Raw genomic sequence first — 15118 nt, 5'->3', positions numbered from 1 at the left:
GGCATGCCAGGAATCCCACGCAGGCTGGCAGAGCACAGCCTAAATATCCTAAAACGATTCAAGCCAGTCAAATAGGCTCTTCGGAGATTTTCCGAACCCAAAAGATAGGCAATGTGAGAGGAGCTAGCCAAACTCTTAGAAGCTGGATTCATCAGAGATATCAAACATCCGAACTGGCTAGCCAACCTAGTAATGGTACCAAAAAGGACAAATCCTGGCACCTTTGTGTCGATTTCAAGGACCTTAACAAGGCCTGTCCAAAGGACCCCTTCCCTCTCCCTCGCATCGACCAAATCATCGATGCTACCGCAGGGCACGATTCATTGTGCTTCCTCGATGCATACTCCAGATACCATCAAATCAAGATGGCGGAAAGAGACCAGGATGCAACGGCATTTATTACTCCATATGGACCATTCTGCTTCAACACAATGCCCTTTGGACTCAAAAACGCCGGCGCAACATATCAGCGCATGATTCAGACATGTCTGGCCACCCAGATAGGCAAAACAGTCGAGGCATACGTAGACGATGTGGTCCTCAAGAAAAAACACGTCGAAACTCTAGTAGACGACTTGAGGGTGACATTCGACAACCTCTGAGCATATGACATTAAGCTCAACTCAGAAAAATGTGTTTTCAGCGTACCAGCCGGAAAGCTCTTGGGCTTCATTGTATCCGGTAGAGGAATTGAAGCAAACCTAGCCAAGATCCGAGCTCTGTCACAATTGGATATCCCAAAAGTCCTCAAGCAAATACAAAAGCTAACCGGATGCGTGGCGGATCTAAGCCGCTTCATCTCCCGTTTGGGAGAAAAGGCACTGCCCCTCTTGCCTCCTCCGGCGCACCGAACATTTCGAATGGACGGATGCTGCCACGGCCGGACTCGAAGAAATCAAAGTCGTATTGGCAACAAATCCAGTCCTGGCCGCGCCCAACCTAGGCGAACCAATGCTATTATATATCGCAGCAACACATCAAGTTGTTAGCGCGGTACTCGTCGTCGAACGAGAAACAGAAGGGCACAAATTCCCTCTTCAAAAACTAGTGTACTACGTATCCACTGCCTTGACTCCATGCAAGTCCCGGTACCCACATTATCAAAAGATAGCGTATGTGGTGTTCATGGCATCCCGGAAGCTGCGACACTACTTTCAAGAGTGTTCCATAATGGTGGCCTCCGAAGTACCTCTCAACGATATTATAAACAATCGCGACGCGACAGGCAGGATTGTAAAATGGGCCATCCAGCTCTTACCATTTGACATAACCTACAAACCACGGCGAGCTATAAAGTCACAAGTCCTGGCTGACTTCGTCGCCGAATGGACCGAAGCCGAACTCCCTAAAGAGTACGGCGCATACTCCAATTGGATCATGCATTTTGATGGCTCCAAAATGTTGGCGGGCTTGGGGGCTGGCGTCGTCCTGACGTCCCTAACCGAAGACACAGTCCAATACGTACTTCAAATAATGTACATCGACTCCAACAATGCAGCCGAATACGAGGCCCTTCTACATGGCCTCCGGATGGCAATCTCCATGGGTATTCAACGCCTAGAGGTGCGCGGGGATTCAAACCTCGCAATATCCCAAATAAATGGAGACTTCGACGCCAAGGATCCAAAAATGGCAGCCTACCGTAACACTGTGCGGGTTCGAGGGACTCGAATTCCACCACGTTGCCCGGGATAATAACCAGGCAGCAGACGTGCTAGCACGTATCGGCGCAAAACGCGACGCCGTCCCTCCAAACATCTTCCAGGAATGGCTCTTTAAGCCATCCATATTATGGGAAGGGGAGTCCGGAAATAACAACCCGGAACCAATTGCGCCACCCGACACAGAACATTTTGACACAATCGGTGGCTCAGCCAATGATATAACACCTTCAGCCCACGAAATAATGGCAGTAATTGCCCAGTGGAACTTCCCGAAGACCAAAATGAGGCCCGCTGCATAGTTCGGCGCTCTAAAGCCTACAAGGTCCATGAGGGAGAACTTTATAAGAAAAGCACAGCCGGAGTCCTTCAAAGGTGTATCTCCGAAGAGGAAGGGCGAAATATCCTGGCTGAAATTCACGCCGGACTCGGCGGGCACCATGCGGCAGCCCGGGCACTTGTAGGCAAGGACTTCCGTACATGATTTTATTGGCCGACAGCCCGGGCAGATGCTCAGGACTTAGTCCAACGATGCGTTGGTTGCCAGCTCTTTGCTAATCATAGCCACATGCCACCCACAGCCCTCAAAACTATACCCATCACTTGGCCGTTCGCGGTCTAGGGGCTTGACATGGTTGGACCCCCTAAAGGGGGAACCCACAAGCTCAAATACTTATTGGTCATGGTGGACAAATTCACCAAATGGATAGAGGCCAAGCCGGTTAAAACGGCAGAATCCGGACCTGTGATAGACTTCATATCCGGGGTAGTACACCATTTTGGCGTCCCTCACAGCATCATCACTGATAACGACACGAATTTCACGACCGACGAGGTTAAACTCTGGTGCAAAAACATGGGCATCAAGCTCGACTACGCTTCGGTCTACCACCCTCAAACTAACGGTCAAGTGGAACGAGCAAATGGTCTAATCATGAGCGGCATCAAACCCAGATTAGTGCGGTCCCTCAAGGAATCTAACACGCACTGGGTAGAGGAGCTCGACTCCGTACTCTGGGGGCTACGGACCACGCCAAACCGCACAACCGGATTCACACCATTTTTTATGGTATACGACGCTGAGGCAGTTTTGCCCTGCGACATAATTCATGACTCACCTCACGTGCGCATGTACGAGGAAAGAGAAGCCGAGTTAGATCGGCAGGACAGTTTGCACGCTTTAGAGGAGGAGCGCGACGTGGCAAAATCCCGTTCCGCATTCTATCAACAGCAGGCTCGAAGATATCAAAGCAGAGAAGTACGAGCCAAAACTTACAACGTTGGCGAGCTAGTTCTACGCCTGCCGGACAAGAAAAAGGACAAACTTAAGCCCAAATGGGAAGGTCCCTTCATCATCGACCAAGTCCTTACCGGCGGTGCATACCGTCTACGCAACGCAGCTGACAACCGACTCGAGCCAAACCCATGGAACGCAGCCCATCTCCGAAGATTTTACGCCTAGCGCCGGACTCAGGGTTCGTCTCCTTCCTCCGTCCACCTTTCATATTTTTTCGCTGTCCTTGTTTTCCCTCCTTTCTCCCCCCTTTCTTTAGCACAAACCTCTTGAGGGCTGATCTGCGCTCTGTTCGCATTCACTCGATGTGCTACTCGCACTCATTATACCTGGGGGCTTCTTTAACAGAAGCTTATTTATATGGGCTTCATGCCCACCACATGTGTCACACTTCCGCATGTACCTTTTGATCACCACTATATGCATCGATATGACTTAAGTTTTGGCCAAGCCGGGTTGCCTGGCTCCTGTGCTTACCCCTACGTTCCCAATTGTTCGGCTAGGAGGTAAAGGGAGCACCTCTGTGATTGTTACTGCCGGGTCAGCCGGATGTGTACCTCAGACTGGGTGAAGCCGAAGGCTAGCGTTCTTAAGGGAATATTTGGTCGGTGACCTGAAAGATGATTTATTACTTACTTATTTATCTGCCCCCAGATGCTTTCTCTGCTTTTTTCACAGTCCGGACATGCACTTTAGGGCATGCCTCCCAGGGAAAGGAACCCTTAACGGAACTATTCTCCCTGGAAGATGTTTCTTACTAACCATGTAATATAACATAGCTAGTTGGGCACTTGTCTGATAAAGCAATTATGACCCCTACACCTTGTCTCCATGCATGCCCCGGTTCTTTTATAACCATCAGGGTATTCGGACACACTCCGGACTGTTGGGTCCCGAGGTTGAAGCGAAAAGGCCCGCAAAGGCAAACGATCTACAATCCGGCTAGAAGGCATTTTACATGTCATTTTTAATTTACATCGTCAAACTGACTGATTGTACTCCTCTTCAATCCCATCTAATAGGCTGTCTAATTTACAGTCCTGTTGGGAATATTTCGCGGCCAACTCTACTTGGCCGTACACTAGGCTCACAGGGATTTCCTTCCCATCGGCCCCCGCAGGTCCGACCTCGGCCATGTGGTTTGGGTCAGCCTTCGGGTACCGCGTCTTCACCATGGCCCAGGCCTCCCTGGCGCCTTAACGGCAGGACGATATCTTCCACAGACGGAGCCGCCGCCATACTCCCTGAAGCTTCTCAGCAAGCCCTCCAAGACCCTCGGGTAGGGAGATGGAAGGCCATAAGGCCTGAACGACGCCGCTCATCGCCTGCCGAACATGTTCGTGTAGTTGCAGCAGCTCGGGAAGAGGGTCTCCCGTGGAACCAGGCATCTCCTCCGCCGGACGACCCGTGAGCACACCTACAGACATATTTCTGTCAATCGACTTCCTCGCCGAACTCTTCTTTTCAAAAGAGTTTGCTTAAGCACTTACTATAAATGCCGCGACGAAGCCGCCGATTCTCCTTTACGAAGTTCGACAGCTGGACCCGAACATCTTTTAGTTCTTCGCCCAGCTGGGTGTTGGCATCTTGGAGTTTTTTCCTCTCCTGCTGCACCCTCATAAGCACCCTCTCGCCGGCCTTCACCTGGCGCAGCAGCTGTTGCTTGTCCGGATCTAGTCCGGCACCCTCTGCAATACTATTGTCAGACTATACACACACGCCGCACTTCATAAACTACTTCTCTTTACAAAATATGAATTACCAGAGGGGGTCTTCGTGGCTCCCCCGGCAGCGGCTAGTGCGGCCTCAAGTTGGGCCTTGCACTCTTGAAGCTCCTGAGACAGGTGGGTATTCTTCTCAGTAAGATCCTGCATAACAAATGATCCTTAAATCAGTTAGTTTAACTATTTTCAGTCTCGGGGGCTACTGGCATATATAGCCATTAAAATTCCTTACCCGTATGTCCTTTACATACTGCTCCGTGGCTTTGGTTAAACCATCTTGAGCAGCACAGAGGTGCGCGTCTCCCGCATTAAAGGCATTTAACGCCTGAGGGGAGAAACACGCGTCATGAAGAACTGTCCGACGGCGCCTATGATTCATGGCGCTCTCCACCTCAGATCTGGTGGCGGACAACCTGTCGGCGTCCTTCGTTGGAGGAGCGTCCGGCTCGTGCCTTGCGCTCGCTTCCCCTTCCGGACCAAGCGTTGGAGCCTAGCTGGCGGAGGCTTGGTGGGCACCCTCTCCGGACTCAGTCCGGCGAGCGCTTTTTCTCCTGGAAGAATCACGAGCATTAATATGCCTCCTAGGAGTCTTTCCCTTAAAGGACAATGGTGGCCCGTACCTTTGCGGCGACGTTTCGATTCGCGCCGCACTCCTCTTCCGCCTGCTAGGCCGCACTGACCTCGGTTGGTCAGTCGCCGCGGGCTCGGCTTCCTGCCGTGAAGGCACCTCCTACCAAGCACCATTGGTGCACGGTGGTCAGAAATAAGCATTAAAAAAGTAACGGTGTCAGGACTTCGGTCGTACTCACCTGGGAAGCCGGACACAAACCGGGGTAGTCAGCCGTAATGGCGACTAGAGCATTATCTATGCTGAGATGGTGGAACACCCCGTCAATCAAATCCACCTTAATGTCCGGATCCTCTTCGGAGGCCGGATCAAGGGATCTTCCCGGATCCTCGGGTTGTGGAGTCGGGCTCTTTATGCCCTCCACATCCCGGCGCAGTTCCTGCGCCGAAACCATAAGGTAAGACACTTATCTTTGAAAGCACGGATCAGATATTTAAGCGTCCGCTTACCCAGATTCAAGGGTTATTCATGGAGAATCCATTCAATGGACTCGTGCGGAGGAAATCCTCCTCCTCCCCCTTGTACAAGCCGGACAGGATCTTCACCAGATCGGCGGCCGATCCCGGTCCCATGCGGCCATGACGGGTGGCGTCATTCTCCCCGTTAAAATCCCACATGGGGTGGCCCCTATATTGAAGCGGCTGCACCCCTCGCATAATGCATGTGGCCATGACTCCAATCATGGTTAGTCCGGAATGGGCTAGTAGCCGTATCCGAGCCATCAGATAGTGGACGCTCCTATCCTCCTCCCGTTGAGGGCTCCGCGGGCGCCAACTCAGGCATTTCTTCAGAGGAGCGTTGCTAAACTCCGGGAGGCCGTTCTGAACTGGATCCGGTAGCGGGGCATCTTCCATATAGAACCACTATGAAGGCCAGTCTTCGGAGGCCTTCTTCGGAGTTCCGGATAGATATCCGGTCCCGGCGATGCGCCATATTTTGGCTCCGCCCACTTGATATATCGACCCCTTGTGAGAACGGGGTATGAGGCAAAACAACCTCTTCCACAGTGCAAAATGGGGCTCGATGCCCAAGAACAGCTCGCAAAGAGCTACAAAGCCCGCGATGTGCAAAATAGAGGCAGGCGCGAGGTGGTGAAGTTGGAGTCCATAGAACTCCAGGAGCCCCCGGAGAAACGGATGTATAGGAAATCCGAGTCCCCTTATCAAGTAGGGGACGAAGCATACCCGCTCTCCTTTGGAGGGACTGGGGACACTCTCCACCTGCTTCCCGCCCTTGTAGGTGGCCAGTCCGGCTCGAACCGGAACCATAAAGGCCGGGGGAAGATATCCCTTTGTTTGGAGCGCCACTAACTCGCTATGTGGGACTGAGCATCTCCTCCAATCTCCTGGCTTAGGACTGGGAGCGTGAGAAGAGGAGCCGCATCGACTGTCCATGTTGGAATGGATTTTTTGTCAGGTGCGCCTCGATGAGTACTTGCGGAAGGAGGGTGGTGTGATTTGGATCTGGATCCACGCCTCTCTTATAGGCAGCTTATCCGCGCAGCTAGGGGGAAAAACGTAAGAACACCCTGGCTTTTCGCATTCGTACGACACATGGAAGAAGGCCATTATTGAACGTAGAAACCAAGGAGCACAACATTTATGAAGCAACCGGACACTGTCCGGCAAACACATGGAGCACGAAGGAGAACCCGCCTTGCAAACGCCGAAGACAACATATGCGCCGGACTCGTCGTCATCGAAGCCTGGTTCGGGGGCTACTGAGGGAGTCCCGGACTAGGGGTTGTCCGGATAGCCGGACTATCATCATCGGCCGGACTCCAAGACTATGAAGATACAAGACTGAAGACTTCGTCCCGTGTCTGGATGGGACTTTCCTTGGCGTGGAAGACAAGCTTGGCAATACGGATATGTAGATCTCCTACCATTGTAACCGACTCTGTGTAACCCTAGCCCTCTCCGGTGTCTATATAAACTGGATGGCTTTAGTTCGTAGGACAAAAAACAATCATACCATAGGCTAGCTTCTAGGGTTTAGCCTCCTTGATCTCGTGGTAGATCTACTGTTGTAACACACATCATCAATATTAATCAAGCAGGACGTAGGGTTTTACCTCCATCAAGAGGGCCCGAACCTGGGTAAAACATCGTCTCCCTCGTCTCCTGTTACCATCCGCCTAGACGCACAGTTCGGGACCCCCTACCCGAGATCCGCCGGTTTTGACACTGACAGTTGGCAAATGGAAGATCGGGTTGCAAGCGTTTTAGTTGGACTTCAGCACGACGAGTGTCGTCAAAGGGGCCGCACTTGCAAATTGTGTGTCATAATGGACAGAGGCACCGGGGCTCGAAGCAGGCGAAGATCGGTCACTTTCCCCAGGAAGTGAGGTGCCGGATGGTTGGGTCATGTACTTCGACGGGGCGTTCTCACGACATGGCGCGGGGGCTGGCGCGGTGCTTTTATCTCCCATTTAGGACAAGCTCTATTACGCTGTACAACTCCATTTCCAGCATGGGGAGAAGGTTTCCAACAACATCGCAAAATACGAGGGCTTGATAGCAGGCTTGAAGGCTGCAGTGGCCTTGGGGGTAAAGCACCTCATCGTCAAAGGTGATTCGCAGCTCCTCGTCAACTTCTCCAACAAGGTGTAGGAGCCAAAGGATGAGCACATGGAAGCGTATCTCGCAGAGGTCCGCAGAATGGAAAGGCAGTTTTGGGGGTTGGAGTTGCAGCATGTGCCACGAGGCACCAATCAAGAGGCTGATGACATCGCCAGGAGGGCATCCAGGCGGCTGCCTCAAGATCCCGGAGCCTTCGAGGAAAGACTCTTCAAATCCTCAGCAGCACCGTCACCATCAAGTATAGTGCAGTCTCAGGAGGAACTCCCTCAACCAGCTACCTCAGGAGCTCCGGCCTGTGTCCCGACCTCAGGAGCACGCTTGCTCCTGGCACGGGAGCCTCAGGAGGGATGTTGGACCATGGAACTCAAGAGTTACTTGATGCAAGGGACTCTGCCAGAGAAGGAGGAGGACGCAGAATGCATGGCGCGGCAGGCGATGGCCTACTGCATCCAAGATGGAGAGCTCTACCAGAAGCGGGCAAATGATGTGTCCCTACGTTGCATCTCCAGGGAGCAGGGGATAGAACTGCTGGCAGACATACACGGTGGAGACTGTGGGCACCACTCGTCGTCACGAACCCTCGTTGGCAAGGCGTTTCGCAGCGGGTTCTACTGGCCTACGACACTCAACGATGCCATCGAGCTGGTGAAGGCTTGTGAAGACTGCCAATTCCACGCCAAGCAGATTGATCAGCCGGCTCAGGGCTTGCAGACCATACCCCTCTCATGTCCATTTGCGGTTTGGGGGCTGGACATTTTGGGCCCGTTTCCCTGGGCGCCTGGGGGCTATCGCTACCTCTATGTCGCCATTGACAAATTCACCAAGTGGGCAGAGGTGGAAGCAGTCCACACCATCCCAGCCAGCTCGGCAGTCAATTTCATCAAGGGCCTCGCGAGTCGATTCGGAGTGCCTAATCGCATCATCACCGACAACGGTTCGCAATTCACCAGCAATCTCTTCAAAACATACTATGCTAACCTTGGAACGCAGATATGCTACACTTTGGTGGCGCACCCTCGGAGCAACGGCCAGGCTGAACATGCCAATGCGGAGGTCCTGAAAGGCCTCAAAACTAGGACCTTCAAGAGGAAGCTGGAGGCCTGCGGCAGGGGCTGGCACGATGAGCTCCAGTCCATGCTGTGGTCCATCCGCACAACCGCAACCAAGTCAACTGGCGAGACCCCATTCTTCCTTGTCTATGGAGCAGAGGCGGTCCTCCCTCACGAGGTCAGGCGTCGCTCCGCGCGGGTCCCGGCGTTTGACGAAGCACTGCAGGACGCCATGCGGGGGACGAATCTCGTGCTGGGGGAGGAACAGCATTGGGAGGCCGCACTTCAGGCGGCAAGGTATCAGCAGGCGCTGCGGCGGTACCACTGCCGTAACGTCCGCCCCGGGACTCTCGAGGTAGGAGACCTCGTGCTAAGGCGGGTGCTCTCCAGGGAAGGGCTGCACAAGCTCTCGCCAATGTGGGAGGGCCCGTTCAAGGTTGTTCATGCTTCCAGGCCTAGCTCCGCATGCTTGGAGACCTAGGAGGGGGTGACCATCCCGAACGCGTGGAACATTCAGCACCGCCGGAGATTTTACCCTTCAAGTAAGACCCAGTGCCCGTGAGAAAAGGCCCAGTGCCTGTGAAGAAGGCTAATGCCTATGAAGCGTGTCGTCCCAAGGAAAGGCCCGGTGCCTATGAAGAAGGCCAATGCCCGTGAAGCTTGTCGCCCCAAGAAAAGGCCCGGTGCCTGTGAAGAAGGCCAATGCCCGTGAAGCTCACCGCCCGTGACACTCTCACGTAATAATGAGTTGGGGCTGTACATGCCCCGGAGTCTCCGGAGTGCCGCCCCCTGGCCTAGGGGGCTCCCGCCCACGCCCAGTGGCAGCACTTACCTCCGCGCTGGTGAGAAGACGTCAAAGACTAGATTAGGTGCTGGACGCGGCTTTTCATTTGCTTTCTGCAATTGACTTGTTCGCCTTTGTTTGGGACTTAATTGGAGTTGCTTCTGGTGTTGTTTTATGTCCCTGGCCCAAGGTTTCCGGCCTTTGTTGCCCGCCTGACTCATCTTCTCTTTCGCAAACCTAGCGAGGGGGCTGCGCGGGCGCCCTCGCGAGTATCTCCTGATCTAATGTCATGAGGCTTCCCTACTTAAGTTCACAGCGGGAGCACTCCTCCCGGTCCATGCCCCACGGGTATCGCAGCACAAACGTAGGACCTGAGCTGGTCACCCTCACGACTGGGGTTCGAGAGCTGTCCCTCCGGCTAATTTTTGCAGGCCCCAAGACGCTCGACAAGGCCCTTGGCTGGAGCCTCACGAGGCGAAGACCGCAACGAATCCCCCCGAGCTAAGTTATTCCTATGTATGAGCATGCAATACCATAACACGGCGTGGGCATAAAGGAAATAGCATGATAATTGAAGGCAACAATCCAGCGCGCTCCCGCAGGGCTCCACACTACTCTCTCTCTCTCTATGTAGGAAAGGAAGAAAAAAAATAAACGCGGTGTCGGGGATATACCCCATGGTATGAACCGGCCGAAAATATGACCCGGCCAGACTTGGCGGTTTACTTGAGAGCCGGTTTACACTCGAGGATGCATTGGTGACCCGCCCTGACCAGACGGTTTACAAGCAATCTAACTGAACATTATGATTCACTGGTAACCCGACAGGTGGGACAGACGGATGACAAGGCCCAAGGCCCAGAAGGCCGGTTTAGTTTAATGGCGGGCCGGTTTAAGAGGAAAGGCGTGAGGAATATTTGCCTTACAAGGAGTTAAGACCCGGACTTGTATCAGGTTTGCGTTAGAAGGTAGACTAGTCCTAATCCTAATAGGACTCCACATGTAACCCGCCCCTTCAACATATATAAGGAGGGGCAGGGCTCCCCAAAGAGGGACAAGGAACAGAAAACAATCTGTAGGGCTAGACACAACTAGAGGAGGGCCAGTTTACAGCGACTCCCTCGTGATGATAATGAGACCTAGCCTCAAACAACATGTAGGGCTATTACCCGATGATGTTTCCCGGGGCCTGAAGCTGTCTAAATCCTTGTCTTGTGTGTTGCGTCTCTCGTCCCGATCAACCCGTCTCAAGCTACCACATAGATGCGTTGGCCTCGCGACTAAGTCCTGACAGTAAGGACATCTGACGTGTTAATTCCACGACAGTTGGCGCCCACCGTGGGGCCTGCGCACGGTGGTGTTGAGTTCTTGGAGGGATTTCTCTTAAGGATTGTGAAGCTCGCAAATTCATCGGATGAAGAAAAGTTCAAGAAATTAGGGTTGCATCACGCGATGCCAAAAAGTTGTCAGGGTTAACAAAACCGACGGGTGATCCAATTTGAAGCCAGATCAAGTTTTATTTTCAAGCTCTCGCACGTTGGCAAGGCCGATTTAGGTTCTCCGCCGAATGACGATTGTGCTATAGGGTCACATCCAAATCCCAACGCAGAAGCATTACCTCGTGTTTCGTCAAAGATCAAGATTGTTGGATTATTGCTAAAAGTTTACTACGACCTCGACCCGAAAGCAGATTCAACTACGACCCAGAAGAGGAGACAGTGGTGACCCGGTCTCTCGCGCTGATTTCCTTCGCCGGCGATGCTTCTGGGCCGCCATCGTTGACCTCCCCACCTGCAAGTCGCCGCCTCAGACCGGCCCTATCGCCTCCGAGCTGCGTGCTCGAACCGAGTTGCCGCTTAGGCCGGCTCCGGCGTGCCCCGCCGCGGCCACACTAACCCGGCCTTGGCGTTGTTTTTTGCCTCCGCCATCAAGCCGGATCCGCCTTGAGCCGGCCGGCCTCAGCGGTCGCTGTCTCGGCTTTGCATTAAATCGCCAGGAGGGCCTCGATCCAAACCACCACGCCATTCCACCTGGATCCTCCAAGTCACCGCACGCTGCTATCTGAACCGCGCCGCGCCCAATTCAGCCTGCCTCGCGCCGCCGTGTGCTTCAGTGCTTCTGCAACACTGAACCACCCTTGCGTTCTTAGCTGTGGTTGGTCTATCCTCTCGGCTCTGAACCGCCGCGTTGTCAACCGCCACCCACGCAACCTCCCATGCAGGCGTCTCCCTGCACTCTGCCTCCGCGCCTCCACTGCTGTTGCGGCCACGGCCTGTTTGAGTCGCCGCCAACTGCTGCCTCTAAAAGTGACGACCACGCCTCTAACCTATTCTGCTCCAGCACCCGCCGCTCTTACGCTGCTGTGGCTCTGCCATTGCCGACACATCATTCCGCCATTGCATCCTCAAGCCGGATACTCACCACTGCCCCCGTGCCTCTGCCAAGTCACCGTCTCCGCCCTTGTTGATCCGCGGCTGCCTTGGTTGCTGTAGGTTTTCCTCGAGCCACCGGCTGTCTCAGCTCACTTCAAATGCCTCTACAACTAAGACCCGCAGTCACGCCGCCGGGTTGAGCTGTTGTGACTCTCCGCCGCAGTCCCACTTTACTGCTCCAACTCACCAACGCCGGTCCATCAGCCTTGCCTCGCCTTCAAGTTAAACTGGCTGCTTCTGCCTCGCCGGTCGCCCGCTGCTTTCGTCCGGCTGCTGAGCCGCCCGATTCCTACTGAAAGGAATAAGGGGGACTGGTTTTGAAGAAAAGTCAAAGTGGTCAGCAACTGTGTTGGAAAAATTATTTACGAACGCTTCTTCCTCAACTCTGTTGTGGCCTCTGCGGCAGGCCATCTCGCCCCGCGTGTGACCCATCTACGCCGGTTCTGCCTCCACCTCTGTAAGCTGCTGCACTAATGCATGGAGGGCTAGTTGTGAAAAGGGAGTTTTTCTGTTGACAGTGGATGATCCGAACCATAACCAGGTGATATCCATCTACATCTATTTTTGTAATGGCATATATTGTTTTTGTCAAAAGAACAATTACTTTGGTTTATTTTGACATGCAGGATAATTATCCATTACAAAAAGTGGTTATATCACGGATACAGAGCGTGCCTGTATGATTCTGCACTAGCGTTCATCCGTGTCATGCTGCTCAATGAACATGTGCAAACCGCCATCCTTGCAGTCCAGTCTGCATGAACATATGGTCGACTCACCAGTCCGCACGGGCTTACAACACAGTGGCCGACTCATCTGTCTGTGCCACCTCTGAAGCCTCTATCGCCTTTGTCGTCCGTCTCTCACGGCCGGGTCTAAATCAACATACTGGACCGCACCAGTCTGCATGAGCTTTTTATTGGGTATGAGCAAGTCACAGCTTGGGTAGCCCAGTTTTTCTTTCAACAAAATGGAGGCAAATTATTATATACTATCAACCGCCGTCTGCACTGGGTGGTTCAATGGACAGGCGCACAAGTCTTCGCCACTACAATTTGGTTAAACTTCGAGGAGCCAGTTGGAAGGAACCATTGGCCGAGTTGCTGACACGGCTCATACGTGATCATTATAACCTGCCGCAGTCACCTCAACCTTCTGTGGATTCACATCGTGCTATCAACACCAATGATATACAACTTATGTCGGTTTATATCATAGTCAAATATGGATAATCTCAGCCAACTCCTCGAGTCACCTTGAGACTCGGAGGCTACAACGATATGATTCAGCAAATGTTGTCGGTTTTTAGTGAAGTCAAGAACCCAGGAGTTGGAGGGAAAGATAGCCCGGTCCCGGAGGCTACTGCCTTACTGAAGCTCTCAAATATCCGGTTTACAATCTGGTTCAAGGGAAATCTGTCTCCTACAAAGCTCTGAAGCTCTCAAATTCAGTCTAAGAATTTCTGGTTCAAAAAGAATTAATCTCTCGCAAGTTTGAGTTTAAAGGTCGCCAAAAAAATTTCCAGCTGAAAATGAAGATTCCGGCTTAAGATCCGGTTCAAGGGAAAGATATCTCCCATAAAGCTTTGAAGCTCTCAATATCCGATTTAACATCCGGTTCAAGAAGAAATATCTCTCGCAAAGTTCGAGTTCTCAGAAAACTCAAAAGGGGCCAAAGAGTGTTTGTTGCACAGCACAACTCAAACATAGGCACCCGGCAAGCACAACTCAGAAATATATCAGTTGGGGGCTATGTTCGAACCATAGTCACACCTCTTGATAGGCATAAGGGCCACCAGGGAAATCATTTGGGGGCTTGATCATATCCGAACCATAGCTACACCTCTTGATAGGCATAAGGCCACCAAGGAAATCATTTGGGGGCTTGGTCGTATCTGAACCATAGCTACACCTCTTGATAGGCATAATGCCACCAGGGAAATCACTTGGGGGCTATGGGTTCGAACCATAGTTACACCTCTTGATAGGCATAAGGGCCACCAGAGAAATCACTTGGGGGCTTGGTCGTATCCGAACCATAGCTACACCTCTTGATAGGCATAAGGCCAACAAGGAAATCACTTGGGGGCTCTGGTCATATCCGAACCATATCTACACCTCTTGATCGGTACAATGCCACAATTATGACTACTTGGGGGCTCTGGTCATATCTGAACCATAGCTTAAACCCTCTTGGTCATACATATACATCATGTGTTGCATTATCATTACATCATCATAGCATATATCATATGTGCATGGATAGACCGGCGTTTATTGACCCGTCTTGGCTTTCAACTGCAAGTTGTCAGAGCACATTCAATTATAAACTGGTGATTGTTAACCCGGTCTGGCTTTGACTACAAGTCGCCAGGATGATCATCCGGTGTTTATTACAACCCCGCACGGTTTTATTACAAACCGGAAAAATATGAGGGGAGTTATCAGCACTCCAGATTTGGGTTATCACCCTTACTACAAAAAGTTGGTAAACCAACAATGTGATTCAATGTCACACACATGATATATTTCATATTTGATTATTCTTAAGTGCAGCCTTGGTTATAAACCTGCGTTATATGTTGGGCATTATGACTCGTCCGGCAGTAAACTGCCAGGACACTTTAAACTTGTTGTATGCAGAAACAGGTTGAATAAAGCATAATTATAAATCACCAGAGTTTATTAAACCGGTCTGGCTTTAAGACGATAAGTCGCCAATATATGATGAGAAATTATCCGGTGTTTATCAACCCGGCCTCGCTTTGGACTATAAGTCGCCAATATATATTTGGATTGCGCCATTGGAATCATGCGCTCATAAATCATTGGATTATATTATTCAAATCTTCAAATAGCAAACATGGCTGGATTTTATTATGGTTATCAATAACCAGTATTATGATTAAGGTTTTCAAAGTCGCTTTAGCGCAATGGCTATCATATTATCAATGGATATGATTTA

The sequence above is a fragment of the Triticum dicoccoides genome, chromosome 5B, assembly GCF_002162155.2.
Source record: "Triticum dicoccoides isolate Atlit2015 ecotype Zavitan chromosome 5B, WEW_v2.0, whole genome shotgun sequence".
NCBI lineage: Eukaryota > Viridiplantae > Streptophyta > Magnoliopsida > Poales > Poaceae > Triticum > Triticum dicoccoides.
The sequence above is the reverse complement of the archived record's forward strand: the minus strand, read 5'-3'. Positions refer to the sequence as shown.